Consider the following 10,487-nt stretch of genomic DNA (forward strand, 5'->3'; position numbering starts at 1 on the left):
ATCCTTAGTAAAATAAATAACTAATTGATGGGATTAATACACTAGTCAAGGCCAAGGCTTAGGTCATCTGCCTCTGTGACATTTATATCTTTTAAAATCACATCTCTGGCCAGGCGCGGTGGCTCATGCCTGTAATCCTAGCACTTTGGGAGGCCGAGGAGGGTGGATTGCCTGAGCTCAGGAGTTCGAGACCAGCCTGGGCAACATGGTGAAACCCTGTCTCTACTAAAATACAAAAAAAAAAAAAAAAAAGAAAAATAGCCGGGCGTGGCGGCATGCGCCTCTAGTCCCAGCTACTTGGGAGACTGAGGCAGGAGAATTGCTTGAACCTGGAAGGCAGAGGTTGCAGTGAGCAGAGATCGTGCCACTGCACACCTGGGGACAGAGCGAGACTCTGTCTCAAAAATAATAATAAAATAAAATAGGCCAGTGCGGTGGCTCACGCTTGTAATCCCAGCCCTTTGGGAGGCTGAGGGAGGAGGGATCACGAGGTCACGAGTTCAAGACCAGCCTGACCAACATGGTGAAACCCCGTCTCTATTAAAAATACAAAAATTAGCCAGGTGTGGTGGTACATGCCTGTAATCCCAGCTACTCAGGAGGCTGAGGCAGGAGAATCGCTTGAACCTGGGAGGCAGAGGTTGCAGTGAGCTGAGATTGCACCACTGCCCTCTACCTCGGTGACAGAGCGAGACTCTGTCTCAAAAAATAATAATAATATAAAAATAAAATCATGTCTCTGTCCATAGTGTTTAAATCACATAAAATGGACTTCTGGCCAGGCATGGTGGCTCACACCTGTAATCACAGCATTTGGGGAGGCTCAGGTGAGCAGATCACCTGAGGTCAGGAGTTCAAGACCAGTCTGGCCAACACGGTGAAACCCCGTCTCTACTAAAAATACAAAAATCAGACCAGCACAGTGGCAGGTGCCTGTAATCCCAGCTACTCATGAGGCTGAGGCAGGAGAATCGGTTGAACCCACAAGGTGGAAGTTGCAGTGAGCCAAGATGGCACCACTGCACTCCAACCTGGACAACAGAGCAAGAATCTGTCTCAAAAAAAAAAAATGGACTTCTCGGTACATAACATTTAAAGCAACCTGCATAGTCACTATGGTCACTATGTCTTTGAAGCGCCACAACAAACAGAGAGAGGCTCTCTGAAAGGAAATGATACTGATTTGGGAATAGGGTATTACGAGGGGAATATGTGTGCCAGAGTAAACTATGTGCATATTTAGGCAGGTGAAGGAAAACAAAGGTTCTTAAAGGAAAAATGAGGATAAGATCATTAAGATAATTATCCTTGGCTATAAGGATCAATAGCAAGGGTGATGCCATTCCAAGGTTAGACAGGCAGTTGCTGGGAAGATGTCCTCATAAAAGTGTTTTTTTGTGTAAGGCTGTGAAGGGCTTTGTGCAAGGTTGAGATTTTTGCAGTCTTTTGTGATCATTATTTATTTATTTATTTAGAGACAGAGTCTTGCTCTGTCTCCCAGGCTGGAGTGCAGTGATACAATCACAGCTCACTGCAACCTCCACTTCCCAGATTCAAGAAATTCTCCTGTGTCAGCCTCCTTAGTAGCTGGGACTACAGGCACCCGCCACCATGCCCGGCTAATTTTTTGTATTTTTAGTAGACATGGGATTTTGCCATGTTGCCCAGGCTGGCCTCGAACTCCTGACCTCAAGTGATCCGCCTGCCTCGGCCTCCCAAAGTGCTGGGATTACAGGCATGAGCCACCACACCTAGCCTTGTGATCATTTTTGTTATCAAGCATTTATGCATGAGAATCCTTCATGGCCTTCCCCAGTTCTATTTGTCAGGGTTTTTTGTTTGTTTTAAGCACAAGTGAATCCATTTTGATCCTGACAACTTCCACACTATGCAGACACATCTCTGAGGCGCCCAGAGCCCTTCGAAATATATTTGCTGTTTGCCAAATAGTCTCTATTTGAAATGCGAACATCCCCAGCTGTCCTTCTGTTTGGTAAGAAGTGAGACTTCACCCCAGCATTCTATAGAGATGCAGTCACGCCTCCCTGCCCTTCACTGCTGCTCCCAGGCTCCCTTGAAACTCAAGGACTGTCCCATGGGAATGAAATGAAAGTGAGTCTTCCTCCTTGTCTCCAGTCTGTGGGGAGGGAAAACAGCCGGCTACGCTTGGGAGGGTATGGAAACTGGTCAGAGTGGGTACTTGGGACCTGGGGCCGCAGAGCTGCCCGTTGCTAAGGAGAGGACTCTGGTCAGGGCAACTTGCCAATGCTCTAGGAAGATGATCTAGGAACGACACCTAGACATTCCTAAAAAATGATAGCCTAAAAATTCATCCCATTGTAGAGATATAGGCAGCATTAGCTTCTCTGGGCCCTTAGTTATCAGAAAAAGAGGAGGGAGGCAGATCCTCAGGGTTACTTTACATCCATATACCCAGCTACAACATAAACATCAAATGATACGTGGCCAGGCACGCTGGCTCACGCCTGTAATCCCAGCACTTTGGGAGGCCGAGGCAGGCAGATCACTCGAGGTCAGGAGTTTGAGACCAGCCTGGCCAACATGGAGAAACCCCGTCTCTGCTAAAAATGCAAAAATTAGCCAGGCATGATGGCGCACGCCTGTAGCTCCAGCTACTCAGGAGGTTGAGGCATAAGAATTGCTTGAACCTGGGAGGCAGAGGTTGCAGTGAGCCAAGATCGTGCCACTGCACTCCAGCCTGGGCAAACAGAGAGAGACTCTGTCTCAAAAGAAAAACAAAAACAAAAAACAAAACAAAACAAAAAACCACAACATATGATATTAATGATTTTCCTTGAAATTAAATAGTGGTATGAGTAACAATGCATAGTAACTGTAAATATTAATTCAACTCATTTCATTTCTGCATTCAGGTGAATAAAAATATCTGATCTATTCTCTGTGGGTAATAACAGTATTTTTGTACCTGAAAAGCCTAAGAGAGGGTCAAACCCTTAAAGAGCTGTTAAGTCCAGGTAGGACCCTGAGGTCCTTGGAGATGGGCAGGTACAAAATTTTGCCTGGCATAAAATTCAATTAATCAATCAAACTAATGTGTTTCTTGACTGTTTCCTTTCTGAAATTTTGCTGTGACCCTTAGTACAACTGTGAGTACCTTCAAGTGTCCTCCAGATCCAGACACTTCTCAAGTGGCCAGCCCCAGGCTACTAGTAAAATATGTGGAGCACCAGTAGTTGGGTCTGTGAGTACATTCCTGTAGGCTGTGCACTGCACAACCCCACCGGTGCTGTTGACCTAAACAGAACACAAAGGCACACAGCAACTGCTACTAGCCCTGATACGTAAGCCACTCACGTTCCAAATGCTTAGTCACAGAAGACAAAGACTGAAGAACCATTCCAAATACAAGAGACACTGCAGGGATATGACAACTAAATGCAATGTGTGATCATGGGCTGGATCCTGCCATGGAAAAACAGAGGTTTTTTTCTTTACTATAAAGTACCTTACAGGGGTAATCTGAAAAATCTGAATAAGGCACAAAGTACTGTATCCATGTTAATTTTCTGACTGGTATCGTATTGCAGTTATATTTGGGGGGAAATATACACAGTATTCAAGGGTAAATAAACAGGCATCACATCTGCAACATGCTGCCAAACATTTAAAATAACAGACCAAAGCAAATGTAGTAAAATGTTAACTTTTGGGAATCTGAAGGTTATACATGAATTCTGTGTGTGTGTGTGTGTGTGTGTATGTGTGTGTGTGTGTGTGTTGACGGAGTTTCACTCTGTTGCCCAGGCTGGAGTGCAATGGCGGGGTCTTGGCTTACTGCAACTTCCACCTCCTGGGTTCAAGCGATTCTCCTACCTCAGCCTCCCAAGTAGCTGGGATTATAGGCAACTGCCACTACGCCTGGCTAATTTTTGTAGTTTTAGTAGAGATGAGATTTCACCATGTTGGCCTAGCTGGTCTTGAACTCCTGATCTCAGGTGATCTGCCCACCTTGGCCTCCCAAAGCACTGGGATTATAGGCGTGAGCCACCATGCCTGGCCTCTTTGTGCTGTTTTTGTTACTCTCCTGGTAAGTCTGATGTAATTTCAGCATAAAAAGTTAATCTCAGGCTGGGTGCGGTGGCTCATGCCTGTAATCCTAGCACTTTGGGAGGTTGAGGTGAGCAGATCGCTTGAGCTCAGGAGCTCCAGACCAATCTGGGCAACATGGTGAAACCCTGTCTCTACAGAAGATACAATTAGCCAGGCGTGGAGGCATGCGTCTGTAGTCTAAGCTACTCAGGAGGCTGAGGTGAGAGGATCTCCTGAGCCTAGCAGACAGAGGTTGCAGTGAGCTGAGCTCACACCACTGCACTCCAGCCTGAGTGACAGAGCCAGATCCTGTCTCAAAAAAAAAAAAAAGTTAATTTCTAAACTCCCAACTTCCATGGTGGGAGAGAAGTACATTGATCATACTGAATCATGATTTTGGCACCAGGAGTAGAAACTGTTGGAGTACAGACCTGTACTATAGTCCCAGCTACTTGGGAGGCTGAGGCTGGAGGGTCACTTGAGCTCAGCAGTTCCAGGTCGAAGTGTGCAACGATCATGCCTGTGAAAGCCACTGCACTCCAGCCTGGGTAAAATAGTGAGACTCCATCTCGAAAGAAAGAAAGAAAAGAAAGAAAAGGAAGGAAAGAAAAGAAAGAAAAGGAAGAAAAGAAAGAAAGAAAAGAAAGAAAAAGAAAAGAAAGAAAAGAAAGAAAGAAAAGAAAGAAAAAGAAAAGAAAGAAAAGAAAGAAAAGAAAAGAAAGAAAGGAAAGAAAAGAAAGAAAAGAAAATAAACTGCTGGCTGGGTGCAGTGGCTCATACCTGTAATCCCAGCACTTTAGGAGGCTGAGGTAGGCAGATCCTTTGAGCCCAGGAGTTCGAGACCAGCCTGGGTAACATGGTGAAACCCCATCTTTACAAAACATTAACAATTAGCCAGGATGTAGTGGCATGCACCTGTAGTCTGAGCTACTTGGAAGGCTGAGGTGGGAGGATTGCTTGAGCCTGGGAGGCGGAGGGTGACAGAGTCTGAGACCCAGTCTCAAAAAAAAAAACCCAAAAAACAAACAAAAAAAAAACAGAAACTGCTACTGGAAAACAGCACAATTTACATCCTTTTTGGAGAGCTCTCTGGTTTTATGTCTAGAACTCTGGGGTGGGGAAGAGGTCAACATGCTCCCCAAATCAAAGACCCCAGCGCTCTCTACACTGGCATAATCCATGAGGGTCTAGGCAGCCTGTCCTGCCATACTTACTCAAACAAATTTAAAATATCCTATTTGCCGCAGCTAAAAGAATTGAAGAGGCATTTACTGTTATCCAAAACCCTACGTAAAATTACTTAAGCTGTGATAAAAGTGCTACAAAAAAACCTCTGGCAGGCTCTAAACTTGGAAGTCTTGTTTTTCTTAGCATGGCATGCCACCTTGTGGCAAAAAGCTAAAAAGTCATCAGATGAGAAAGGAAACATCCCTTCAAGTCATAAGAAATGCCAGGCACGGTACCTGTAATTCCCTGCACTTTGGGAGGCTGAGGCTGGCAGATCTCTTGAGGTGGTCAGAAGTTCGAGACCAGCCTGGCCAACATGGCAAAACCCCATCTCTACTAAAAATACAAAAACAATTAGCTGGGCATGGTGGCACGTGCCTATAATCCCAGTTACTTGGGAGGCCGAGGCACGAGAATGGCTTGAACCCAGGAGACTAAGGTTGCAGTGGGCCACTGCACTCCAGCCTGGATGACAGAGTGAGGCTCCGTCTCAAAAAAAGAAAAAAATAGCCTACTTGTGTGGATCACTTACTATTTCCAGAACTATGTTAAGCATTTCCTCAGATTAATTCTCATACTTACAGACAGGGAAACAGTCTTGCAGTCACATAGCTAATAAGTGGCAGTGCCAGAATAAGGGAATAAGGGAGAAGTAAACTAACCTAAACTTAAATCCATAGGCCTCCAAGAATCCCAGCGCCCAAACCAGAATCGTCTAGTTAACAATGCAACTGGAAGAATTCTTCCTACTGTGCCCTCCTCCCACCATTTTTATTCCACATAATCAAACTGGCCACAGGCTTTTCCCAAAGTCAGCCATGCCCACACCTAAACATTTTCCTCTCCTTTGTTAATTCCCTGTGTTCTATTCTAAAGCCACCATAGCAGCAGTTTCCCCAAATTACATTTTTCTTTTTTGCTTTTTTTTTTTTTTGAAACAGAGTCTTGCTCTGTTGCCCACACTGGAGTGCAGTGGTGTGATCTCAGCTCACTGCAGCCTCGGCCTCCTGGGTTCAAGCAATTCTTCTGCCTCAGCCTTCCAAGTAGCTGGGATTACAGGCATGTGCCACCACACTTAGCTAATTTTTTGTATTTTTAGTAGAGACGGGTTTCACCATGTTGGCCAGGCTGATCTCGAATTCCTGACCTCAAGTAATCTGCCCGCCTCGGCCTCCCAAAGTACTGGGAGTACAGGCCTGGCCCCAAATTACATTTTTCAACATGTTCCAGGAGATAAATTTCCAAGTCTCAATAATAGAAAACACCATATAATTGACACTTTCTTCCTAAAGACATACAATGCACACTTCAAAAAAACTCTAAGAAAAGAACTTTACAGAATTTTAAAAAGGTGTTTTGGGGCCTAGTGTGGTGGTTTGCACCTCTAGTTCCAGCTATTCAGGAGGCTGAGGCAGGAGGATCACTTGAGCTCAGGAGTTCAAGGCCAGCTTGGGCAATACAGCCAAGATGGCTCTCTAAAAAAAAAACTAAGCAAGAAGGTGGGGTGCAGTGGCTCACTCCTGTAATCCCAGCACTTTGGGAGGCCGAGGCGGGTGGATCACCTGAGGTCAGAAATTTGAGACCACAGTAAAACCATGTGTCTACTAAAAATACAAAAATTAGCTGGGTATAATGGTGCACACCTGTAACCCCAGCTACTTGGGAGGCTGAGGCACAAGAATCACTTGAACCCAGGAGACAGAGGCTGCAGTGAGCCGAGATCGTTCCACTGCACTCCAGCCTGGGCAACAAGAGCAAAGCTCCCTCTGGAAAAAAAAAAAATCAAGAAGTAAAGAAAAAACATGTTTAGACCTAGTTCAGCCCAGGGTTTCCCAAGCTTCTCTGACACACACACCTTTTCTCAGGTACACCTTCAGGGGCACCAGTGTTCTACAAACAACTTGGGAAAGGTGCAATTAAATCTAAAAAGGAGAGCTGAGTGTGGTGGTGCACACCTATAGTCCTACCTACTCAGTAGGCTGAGGGAAGGACTGCTTGAGCCAAGGAGTTCAAGGCAGTAGTGAGCTATAATCACGCCACAGCGTTCCAGCCTGGGCAAGAGTGAGACACTGTAAAAAGGACTCCATAAAAAAGAACAATGAAAACAAAGGCTCCTGAGTTAATGTTGTTACTGAAAACCCTTCCACCAGGGAAAAATGTAGACATCATGAGTTCAATGCACACGTGTCAAACCCTCTGGGGGCTCTTGCTCAAGGGGCCAATTATATGGCTTGATATCATCAATCTTTCAGTCTTTCAATTTCATTATGTTGATGCAAGTCAATGTCTTGTGTATATACACACATATATAAAATGGAAAAATACAGCCTCTGGGTTTTTACTCAGTGGCAACAGCACAAGAAATACAAGGATCTTAGGGCAATAAAATGGAATACTCTGATAATATTGGTCCACACACAAAAGACACTCAGATTCAATGACCACTGAATCTATGTGACACTTGAGAACTTTAGTAAGAGAATCACATGCATTTGTAGATGATTACCAAAGATGCTGTCCTTTCTAACTCACAATATTTCTAAGAGTGGATACTAATATTATCTCTTTTATTATTATTATTAATTTTTTAGACAGAGTCTTGCTTTGTTGCCCAGGCTGGAGTGCAGTGGCGCAATCTTGGCTCACTGCAACCTCCGACTTCCAGGTTCAAGCAATTCTCCCTGCCTCAGCCTCCCGAGTAGCTGGGATTACAGGCATGCACCACCATGCCTGCCTAATTTGTTGTATTTTTAGCAGAGACTGGGTTTCAGTATGTTGGCCAGGCTGGTCTCGAACTCCTGATCTCATGATCTGCCTGCCTTGGCCTCCCAAAGTGCTGGGATTACAGTACAGGCGTGAGCCCCAACGCCCAACCACATTATCTCTTTTTTTAAAATGAGGAAACAGAAAGTTAAGTGATTTGCTCACAACTAAAAAACAAATTCAGGGCTGGGCATGGTGGCTCATGACTGTCATCCTAGCACTTTGTGAAGTTGAGGTAGGTGGATGTGTTGAGACCAGGAGTTCACCCAGAACAGTATAGTGAGACCCCCGTCTCTACAAAAAACAACTTTTTGGTTTTTTTTTTTTTTTTTTGAGATGGAGTCTCACTCTGTCACCCAGGCTGGAGTACAGTGGCGCGATTTTGGCTCGCTGCAAGCTACGCCTCCCGGGTTCACGCCATTCTCTTGCCTCAGCCCCCCAAGTAGCTGGAACTATAGGCACTCACCACCACGCCCAGCTAATTTTTTTGTATTTTTAGTAGAGATGGGGTTTCACCGTGTTAATCAGGATAGTCTCCATCTCCTGGACCTCGTGATCCGCCCACCTCGGCCTCCCAAGACATTTTTTTAATTAATCAGGCGTGATGACACACACCTGTGGTCCCAGCTACTTGGAAAGCTGAGGTGAGAGGATTGCTTGAGCCGTAGCGTTTGAAGGTGCAGTGAGCTGTGATTGCACCACTGCACTCCAGCCTACGCAGCAGAGTGAGATCTTGTCTTTCCAAAAAAAAAAAAAAAGGAAAGAAAAATTCATGGCACAGTGAGAAACAGAAAAAAAAAGCTACCATTTCCAGTCAGTCTTCAGGGAAACCTTCAATAAACTTCACATGAGCATTTTACAAGTCTATTTCTTATTTTATAAACATAATTGCATATTTGTGTATACTTGAATAATTGAAAACTGAACAGCGAATCAATGTTTATGGTTCATTTTCTCCAACAAACAACAATATTAAACTGTATGAGAAGTAATATTTATTGCAACAGGTTATGAGGTGGAAACAAGTAATTTGTCTTACAATTTGCTAGAAGCATGACAGAGCTTACTAACATTTTGAAGAAAAAACAGCAAAGAAAGACGTCATCAAACAAGATGGTATCTTGACAAAGGCACAGTGCTCCACAACTGCTTCATACTCTGTGCACAAGAAAGCCTCTCAGAGAGAGGAGAGGAGTGATGCCAAACGGGCCTGGATTTGAGCTGTGGACGCTACCACTGCTATTATTCATACAACCAAGGCTCTACAACACCCCTCTGGAGAAAAAGTGCAACACAAAATCTGTGTAACAAAGGAAATCAAAAGTAGCAATAAGGGCCCAGAGGAATACAAACAGTGCAAATACAGTACTGCAAACTCAGTAAAAGGAGTTTTTTTATTGGAGTATGAACTTTCAAGTTGAAGATATATTTCGCAGGAACATTCACCCAAAGCTTGAGAGCTAGAGTGAAGAGAGACTTGCAGTGGATGAAACGCCTAATTTTTCACTAGGTGATAATTCCCTTTGGGAAGAAGTGCTTTATCTTTAATTATTCCACTTTTTGTTAAATGGTTCATGCTTTTAAACTGCGATTGTCTCAAACTTACTTGCTATTGAATTGTGTAACATCAGAAAATGGCAGGATGCCAAAAGATAATCCCAGTGGATAATTTAAGCTGCTTTTACGAGAAGCATGGTGCTGAGCTGCCTTACACAGTCTTTTTACAGTAACCATAAAAAACTGAGTTTATTTGACCAGGTATTATCCCTTCTCACATAAAGTCATATTAGAGGAGTTCTTTTTAAAAGAAGCTTTCAAACTAGTCCTTTGGGCATTTAAAAAATCATTATATAAAAGTATACTTCTTCAATACATAAGAACAAACATTTTTCCTTTACAAAAAAAACTCATTTTTAGGCCAAAATAAATTACAACTTGCTGAAAACCTTTTATGGCTCAGTGCTCATTCCAGATAGATGAAGCTATATATATATATATATTTTATTTTTATTTTTATTTTTATTTGAGACAGAGTCTCGCTCTGTGGCCCAGACTGGAGTGCAGTGGTGCGATCTCAGCTCACTGCAAACTCCGCCTCCTGGGTTCACGCCATTCTACTGCCTCAGCCTCCCGAGTAGCTGGGACTACAGGTGCTCGCCACTATGCCCAGCTAATTTTTTGTATTTTTAGTAGAGACGGGGTTTCACTGTGTTAGTCAGGATGGTCTTGATCTCCTGACCTGGTGATCCGCCTGCCTCGGCCTCCCAAAGTGCTGGGATTACAGGCGTGAGCCACCGCGCCCAGCCAAAGCTGTATTTTTAGTACATCTTCAGAAATCAGAGATACTGAGAGAGAGTGGTTTTTTTTTTTTTTGAGATGGAGTTTCACTTTGTGCCCCAGGCTAGAGTGCAGTGGCACAAACTCAG

This window comes from Mandrillus leucophaeus, unplaced genomic scaffold (genome assembly GCF_000951045.1).
Source record: "Mandrillus leucophaeus isolate KB7577 unplaced genomic scaffold, Mleu.le_1.0 Scaffold582, whole genome shotgun sequence".
In the NCBI taxonomy this organism is placed as follows: domain Eukaryota; kingdom Metazoa; phylum Chordata; class Mammalia; order Primates; family Cercopithecidae; genus Mandrillus; species Mandrillus leucophaeus.